Genomic DNA, 9,291 nt, shown 5'->3' with positions numbered 1-9,291 from the left:
TTGGGTTTTCCTGGTAAAGTTTTAATGAGGCAACATTAAAGCACATTACAAGCTCTAAATGGTTATGGCATCCAAGAGGGAGTGTTATGAACCAGATTGTGGATGGCTCATAACCAAGAGATTATACCATCGGCGGCCCAAGAAAGAGAGAGTTGGCTAGCTTTTCTTTTTTCCATTTGTCTTTATGTTTTCACTTTCCTAATTGGATTATGATTTGTACTCTTTTCATTTATCTATGACGGTGTAATCTCTTATATAAGGAACCTCTATGTTATGAATAAAGATAGACTTTTCCATTACTTTCACAACATAAACCGATATTTATTCTGCTAGTTCTGGTCACTGGACAACATTCATATGAGCAAAGACAGAAGTGGTTTGGATTTTGGTTAATCCAAATATTTAAACATTTCAATTCTGTTTGACCATCGGCTAATTTCGATTTCAGTTTCAAAATTGATATTAAGAAAATTTGGTTAAATCTGGTATTTTCGGTTACCTTGGTTAAGTTTAATTGATTATTGGTTAACGCCAGTCGATTCTGATTTAGTTTTGGTATGACTTTTCTTTTTGAAAAGATTTCGAAAAGATTTCCGAACTAAACTGAAATCGAAGGTGAACCGAAAACTTAAAGTTCTGATTCGGTTCGAATCGCAGAGCTAGTTTTGCTGCATTTGTGCTCGATGGCTTGATTTGAGACAGTAGACAAGATGAAATTGAGATGTTATATTACACGCAAACACTGAATCGGTTTAAATTGTAGGTTGAGTTGTTGAATTTTTGTTGGTAAAATTGTAAATCTAGAGCAGAAAATACGTTAATGAACAAAGAAGCGATAAACCAGAAGAACTTAAACATCAAAGTGATTACTTGAAAACTGTTTATAATTCTTGGTCAGATGAGATCAGGAGCTCAAATTACATAGAAATTGCACCAAATAGCAATGTTTTTGCTTAAAATAAAAAGGTATTCCATCCATTTCATAAAACGTATCATTTAGATATTTTTCATACATATTAAAAATAATTAAAATATATTTTATATTTTCATTAATTACATCTATTTAACCAATATTATTTAATCAATGGTATTTAAGATAAATAACTTTATTTATAAAATAATGTATTTAAAACGATATTTTTATGTACTAAAAATGTAAAAATGGTAAATTGACAGTTTTAAAAAATAGAAAGTATCAATTTTTATGTTTTGTGATATTTAAAACGGGTTTATATATCCGTGTGTGCATGTATTTATTAGTCCATTAAATTTTATTAAGTTTTATTAAGCCTATGTTGAATTAGGTTAGACTTGTGTCGTGTGTGTAACAGGTTATTACGCTCAGAAGCAAGTTACCTTTATCAAGATAAGAGGAAAACGAGAGAGAAAGATGAAGATGAATGAATGAAATGTTATGATTAATTGTAAAATCTGTACAATGTGTTTCTTATATACACTTACTAATAAGCTTAACTACTCTAACGTCTCTAACAAACTTTAGTAACCGTATATATTTACATCATAATGCACCCCCGCAAGCCTTTAATGTGGATCAACCTGAGGAAGATAAAGGCTTGAAAGTGACAATCATGACAAAAGAGAAAGGAATGGTCCAGGTTGCAAAGCCTTTGTCAAGATGTCAGAGAGATTATTCACGGAGGAAACATGAAGAGTGTTCAAGAAGTCGGCCTTAATCTGATCACGAGTGGTATGACAACCAAGTTCAACCTGTTTCGTGCGCTCATGAAAGACCGGATTGGACGCAAGGTAGAGTGCAGACTTACTGTCACAGAACAGAGTTACCGGAAGCTTAAGAGGAACTTTGAAAGCATGAAACAGCAACCGGATCCAAAGCAAATCACAAGTAGCATTGGCTAAGCTCTGGTACTCTGCTTCAGTATTGCTTCTACTGACAACTCCTTGTTTCTTCGACTTCCAAGACACCAGAGAACCTCCAATGAAAACACAGTATGCAGAGATAGAGCGACGAGAATCAGGACAAGTGCCCCAATCAGCATCAGCAAACGCAATGACTTGTAAATCAGAGGAAGCATAGAAGAGAAGTCCTTGGCCAGGATTGCCCTTGAGATACCTCAAAAGCTTATGCGCAGCCTGAAGATGTATGTCAGTTGCACATGACAAATACTGGCTCAACTTGTTGACAACAAAGGTGATATCAGGGCGTGTGATCGTGAGATACAGAAGACGGCCAATAAGCTCCCTATAAGGTGTCAAGTTAACCAAAGGTGTACTATGCTTCACGCTAAGATGCACGTTCGGATCCATGGGTACATTGCTTGGTTTGCAGCCTAGCATGTCTGTATCTTCCAAGATAGAAAGAGCATACTTTCGTTGACAAAGAGAAATGCCTTTCGCAGAGCGAGCAACCTCTAAGCCAAGAAAAAACCTCATTGGACCAAGATCCTTTATCCTGAAAGATTTATGGAGAAGCAGCTTTAATGTGTCAACTGCTGCATCAGAGTTACTCGTTATGACCAAGTCATCAACGTAGACCATAACAGCAATGGACACAGAGTCAACAAGCTTCACAAACAAAGTGTTATCCGCATGTGACTGCTCAAAACCATCAGTAAGAAGAACACGAGAGAAGGTGTGATACCACTGACGGCTTGCCTGTTTAAGACCGTAGATGGACTTGCGCAGCCTACAGACTGGATTTGGTGGAAGAGTAACCCCCGGAGGAGGAGTATAGCCAAGAGGTAAGCTCATATAAATCTCTTCTTCTAGCTCACCATGAAGAAACACGTTCGTAACATCCATCTGCGTCAAAATCCAGTTATGAACAGCGGCCAATTTCAACAACATCTTGACGGTGACCAGCTTTGCGACAGGGGAGAAAGTCTCAATGTAATCAACACCAGGTTGTTGTGTATACCCTTTTGCTACAAGCCGGGCTTTGAAGCGCTCAATAGTACCGTCAGCGTTGTATTTGATCTTGTAAACCCACTTACTGCCAATCACATTCTTTCCTTCAGGCAAAGTGACAACATCCCAAGTATTTGTATCCTCAAAAGCAATCAGTTTCACATTCATGGCCTTCGTCCACTTATCAGATTTCAAGGCTTCAAGAAAGGATTTGGGTTCAACATTAGCGGTAAAGGTAAGAATAAGGTTTTTATATGGTGGGGAAATGTTATCATATGAAAGAACATCAGAAAGAGGATATGGAGTGGTGTGAGAGGGTTTTTCAAAGTCACGGGACTGGGTGAGATAGCAATGGTACTCAGTCAGATATTTTGGAGTTGTAGCCATTCGTTTTGGTCGAGCATTATGTGCGGAAACCAGAGGAATCTCAGAGGTGGAAACGGAAGGAGGTTGAATGGTACTAGAGGAATGTGAAGAAAGCAATGGACTAACTACAGGTGGAGGAACAATAGATGCATGAAGTGGTGATGTATTTATATGCGAATGAGTATGTACAGGGGAAGTAGCAGGATGATTCAGAGGAGAAGATGCATGTTGAGCAGGTGCAGATGAAGTAGAAGCATGATTATGATCAGAAGAAAAAGAAACAGGAATCGCAGGGAGAATGGAAGAATGAAAGAAATCAGATGAAAAGGAAGAAGAATCACTTTTAAAAGGAAAAACATGTTCATGAAACATAATATCTCGAGAAATATACACAGAGTTTGATTCTAAATCAAGAACTTCGTAGCCCTTATATCCTACAGGATAGCCAAGAAAACCAGACGCTCTAGCACGAGGAGAAAACTTTGCTCTATGCTTTGGTAAAGTTGAAACGTAACATAAGCAGCCAAAAGTTCGAAGTAAAGAGTAGTCAGGTTGTTTTAGCAAAAGCAATTCATAAGGAGATTTGTTTCCAAGCAACTGGGAAGGAGTGCGATTGATTAAGAAAGCAGCGGTTGATACACAATCTGACCAGTACACAAGAGGAACATTTGACTGAAATAACAGAGAACGAGCCACATTTAAAAGATGTTGGTGTTTCCGTTCTACAACAGAGCTTTGCTAAGGACGATCAACACAGGAGAAGAAATGAAAAATACCCTTTGATTTGAGAAATTTAGTGAAAGCAAGTTCAGGGGCGTTATCAGATCTAATTGCTTTGATAAGTCTATACTGAGTCTGAACTAAGGTGACAAACGATGGAAAAATGGAAAGAACATCACTTTTACTCTTTAAGAAATAGACCCAAGTTACCCGAGTGCAATCGTCAACTATAGTGAGAAAATAGCGATAACCAGAAACTGATTCTTGAGAGAATGAACCCCAAACATCCAAATGTATTAAGTCAAAAGGATTTGCAGACAAATGATTATTAGAAACAAATTTCAAACGTTTCTGCTTAGCCAAAGGACATACAGGACAAGGAACATCTTTTTGAATACTATTTTTAGACAAAGACAAAGTAGATGACAAAGTAGACAGTTTAGCTAATGAAGGATGACCAAGAATTTAATGATGCCACAAGTCGCCTTCAGTGAATAAGGAAGCAGAGAAAGTAGTTGGTTCCAAGTCATCAACATCAAGTATGTATAAGCGGTGCAAAAGTCTACCTCTACCAATCATCCAGGCCTGAGAAAGGTCCTGGATAATGCAAAAATCAGGGTAAAAATGAGCAGATGCAATACTATGTGCAAGCAATGTACTGAAACTGATCAAGTTAAACCGAAAAGACGGAACAAACAAGACATTAGAAAGAATCAAAGAAGATGAAAGATGTATGGTGCCTATATGACTTATAGTTTCTCTAGTACCATTCGGGAGTGTGACAGTGGTGTGAGAGACTGGTCTAGTGTCTGCAAACAATGCAAGATTAGAACAAACATGGCTAGTAGCCCCACTATCTATTATCCAAGCACCCGAAGGTAAAGAATTGACTAAAACAGAATAGCACTGATGTTGAAAAGTAAGGCGGTTGTTCTCTAAACAAAAGCTAGAGGATGGAAAAGGAATGGTACCAGCAGTGGAAAGAGAAGCCATGACACCATGAGCAGTGATCGAGGATGAAGGAGGAGCTGAAAGCTTTTCAGAAGACATCTGAGTGTTGATTTGGTTGATCATGTGTTGACCTTCAGTGGGAAGCTGTTGAACTTCGACAGAATGCTGGAAATCATCAGGAAGATACTGATTATCAGGCACTGTTCATTATTAACGAGAGCAACAGTAGAGTCCTTCTGAGTTGAGTAGTAACGTTGACTCTGTTGAGCTTGGCGCATAGAAGACTGGAGGGGTTGAGTTTGAGGCGGCCTTTGTCCTGTGGTATAGAATGAGGAACCACGAGGACCAGTACCAGTCTGAGCCGAACGCACGTTACCACCAGCAGTCTGTGTAGGACGAAAAGCACCACCAGAAGGAGCTCTATAACCAGGAGGATAACTGTAGATTTGATAACACTTGTTGACAGTGTGACCAAGCAAACCACAGTGAGTACATAGAGGACGCTTAGAACGATACGTATTATAAGCCGCAATGAAGTCTGAAGAGCCAGGGTCCACAGGCTGATTATGATAGCCTTGACCTTGAGCATAAAAGATTGCAGTCTCCACAGAAGCAGGCTTCAAATTCTTCTGACGCTCATCCTAAGCAACAATATTGTAAGCGTTCTCCATCGTAGGAAGAGCCTTCAGCATGAGAATATGCATGTGAGTCTGTTCATAACCATCATTGAGTCCCATAAGGAACTTCGTTACTCTGCTACGCTCCTGAAGATTTTCCCATAGAGCAACAATACCACATTCACACTTGCCACTAGTGCAGAGAGGAAGCTCAACGTAGTTCTTATACTCTTCCCATAAGGTGATCAACTCAGTGTAATATGAACTGACATCCATAGAACCCTGTTGCAAAGAATTCAAACGCTGCTCTATCTCATACACACGAGGAGCGTCATCCAACTTGAAACGACTCAATAAGTTCTTCCAGATTCCCTCAGCAGTAGAGATAAACAGCAAACTTTGACCAATCTTCTTACTAACAGAGTTCATTAACCAAGTCACTACCATATCGTTGCAACGTGACCAAGATCCAGCATCTACGTGATCATCAGGAGGTTTAGGAACTTTACCAGTGACGAAACCGAGTTTATTTCGCACATTCAACGCCATCTGAACAGATCGACGCCAAGAATTGAAATCAGCTCCACTCTCAAGGCGATCAGTAACCAATTTCAAGCCAGCGTGATCCGTACTGTGAAGATAATACAGATTATTGTAGTTGTCGAAAGCTTGACGAGCACCAAAATCAATCAGAGAACCGTGAGATGAGGTAGAATCGTGAGACATCGGAACCAATCGAGGAATCGAGATGAAGAATCGTGAAATCGAAGAGATCGAGATGAAAAATCAATCGAGTGAACAAGAAACAAGCTACCGGATCCGTCAAGCGGAGAATCGGAACAAGAAAACGAAGAAATAGAATGAAACGAGCTCAACAATCTGAAGGATCAAGCCGAAAATATCCAGGAAAGCAAGCTCAAATCGAGAAACGCTCATCGTCCAAAGATCTTGTTAGGCTCTGATACCATATCAAGATAAGAGGAAAACGAGAGAGAAAGATGAAGATGAATGAATGAAATGTTATGATTAATTGTAAAGTCTGTACAATGTGTTTCTTATATACACTTGCTAATAAGCTTAACTACTCTAACGTCTCTAACAAACTTTAGTAACCGTATATATTTACATCATAATAACCTTGGTCAACTTCTTGTGATCATTGATTGCATGCAGATTCATCGATTTATCTTATTGTGAGTATTTGTGTCACTGTTTTCTATGTGTTACTTTGTGGTTTTGATTGAAAATTAACTGTAGTGTTTGATCTAATTTTTATTGCAGCTTTTATTGCTAGTGAAAATAATGATGACAACGATGAACGATCTTCCACATGATTTGATAGGGGAAAAGATACTCACCAAAGTTTCGATAACATCTCTAATAGCAGTGCGGTGTACTTGCAAATTATGGAATGCATTATCCAAAGAGTTTATTGTTGGTAGAGAAACATCAAGGCAGCATCGTGAGTTTCTAGGCTTCATGATGGCATCTAATAAGATTTACCCCTTTAGATTCGATATACAAGGAATCCGCAAGCACAACAGCTTGGTCGATCCATCTATGAAGCAAGTAAATTTAATTGATCAAGTTGAGATATCTAAAGTCTTTCACTGTGATGGCTTACTGCTATGCTTCACCAATGACAACACCAAACTCTTGGTGTGGAACCCTTATGTTGGGCAAACAAGGTGGATCAGACCGAGAAAATGTTTTAAAAAATCAGACTTGTATGCTATTGGTTACGACAACAAGAATAAGGTCCGTAACTATAAAATCTTGAGACTTAGTAATACTGGTTATTACAGCCCAGCCGTTGAGTTGGAAATCTACGACTTTAGTTCTGATATGGAGCGTTCTTGATGTCATCTCGGACTGTATAATTTATGAGTTTAAACACGGCGTGAGTTTGAAGGGATGTAGTTACTATATAGGCAGTGGGAGAAAAACAAGTAAAAGATGGTTGCTATGTTTCGATTATACAATGGAGAGATATGGACAGCGACTGCCTATCCCGTATAACATAAATAAATATGATGTGTCTCTATCTACAGTTATAGAAGAGAATCTCGCTGCACTTTATTTTGATCTTAGTCTTTTAATGACATTGGAGATTTGGGTTACGAATAAGATTGAGCAGAATGCGGTGACGTGGAGCAAGTTTTTTAAGGTGGATATGATGATGATGAATCGACTCAGAGGTATTATGTTTGGCTTGCATGCTGATATTTGCTTCGCTGACGAGGAGAATAAAGTTGCGGTGGTTATTACTAATAGCCGAAGTCGCTCATGCAATCAACCAAAAGCTAGCATCATTGGAGAGGATGGATACTTCAAATCTATAAAAATCGGAGAAAGGAATTTAAATCTCCCTATAGAGTTGTATCCCCTACTTGTGTTTTCCCCTTATATTCCAAGCTTAGTGCAAATCAGCGGACCATTCAAAAAAAGACAAAAGAAAGAGATGCCTAACTTGCCTTGATTAAATTATTGTATCATCCACTTTTGCATTCTTATTATTTTCATGTCATTTTGTTCCCATAGAGACGTTGAATGCCAATCCTCTTTTTCCATATAACTCTCTTAGTATTCTGCTGAGCCTTTAATACAAGAGTTGAGATGGCTTGATTTGAGACACTACTGATACTTTTACTGTACCAGAATAAATTGCAAAAGCTTAAATATTTTTTTTTATAGACTGATTTTTGTTGAATTCGTGTAAACAATTCTAGATGTGGAATAGAATTATCTAAACGATGCATTGAGGAAGAGAACACATTTATGATAATTATAATTTTTTTTTAAATTTTGTGTTATTATAATTGTTAACTAAATTCTAAAAAATACTTATATGAAACTTTGAACATAGTGCAAATAGAACTGCTATATTGTTATAAACCAGATTGTGGATGGTTCATAACCAAGAGATTATACCATCGGCAGCCCAAGAAAGAGAGAGTCGGCCAGCTTTTCCTTATGTCTTTATGTTTTCCTTTTCCTAGTTGGATTATGATTTGTACTCTTTCCATTTATCTATGACGGTGTAATATCCTATATAAGGAACCTTTATGTTATGAATAAAGATAGATTTTCCCATTACTTTCACAACACGTTATCAGCACGATTGATCTCTAAAACCCAAAGCTAAAATATCGACCATAAACCCAAAATCTCTCTCCATTGCTAAAACCCTAATCTCTATCGATCACCTCTCTTTGATCATGACCCTGATCTGTATTCGACCACTGATCTCAACAAGATCGATCTGTGGACTGATTTCTGCAAGTTTCAGTACGCCTCAAATATTCCAGATTGTACGATCAGCCTGTTCCAGTCCATGATCAAACTGTTTAAGATCTACGAGTTCTTTGACTGCAAATACCAGCTCGCGTACCAACGATCCCGATCAGCTCAACCTAAGCTCAAAGACTGCAAGGAAACAGTTTGGACCAGTCCACGTAAGGTTCCAGTTTGTACCAGACCACGTAAGCTCATTCTCTTGGTGGTCCATTCAACCCATCAAAGGTTTAAGGTATACCTAAACTCTAAGAACCCAGAATCGCATGAATTAATGTTCAAAGTGAAACCCTAAAATCTGTAAACCCTAAATTACGTGTGCGTGAATTATTTTATTTGATTGATTGAATGTTTCTTTGAGGTTTAAATCTGTGTGAGTTAGGATTGATGGTTTTTATAATCTGATTGAATGATTTGAGGTTTAATATTGCATGTTAGAATCTGTTATAATATAAAC

General features: G+C 38.1%; 1 pseudogene; it reads left to right on the top strand.

The window, feature by feature from the left end:
• The first annotated feature begins 6,842 nt into the window (after nt 1–6,842).
• Nucleotides 6,843–8,280, top strand: LOC106330352 (annotated as a pseudogene).
• Nucleotides 8,281–9,291: the final 1,011 nt, after the last annotated feature.

Source organism: Brassica oleracea, chromosome C1, assembly GCF_000695525.1.
Source record: "Brassica oleracea var. oleracea cultivar TO1000 chromosome C1, BOL, whole genome shotgun sequence".
Lineage (NCBI taxonomy): Eukaryota > Viridiplantae > Streptophyta > Magnoliopsida > Brassicales > Brassicaceae > Brassica > Brassica oleracea.
The sequence above is the reverse complement of the archived record's forward strand: the minus strand, read 5'-3'. Positions and strand labels throughout refer to the sequence as shown.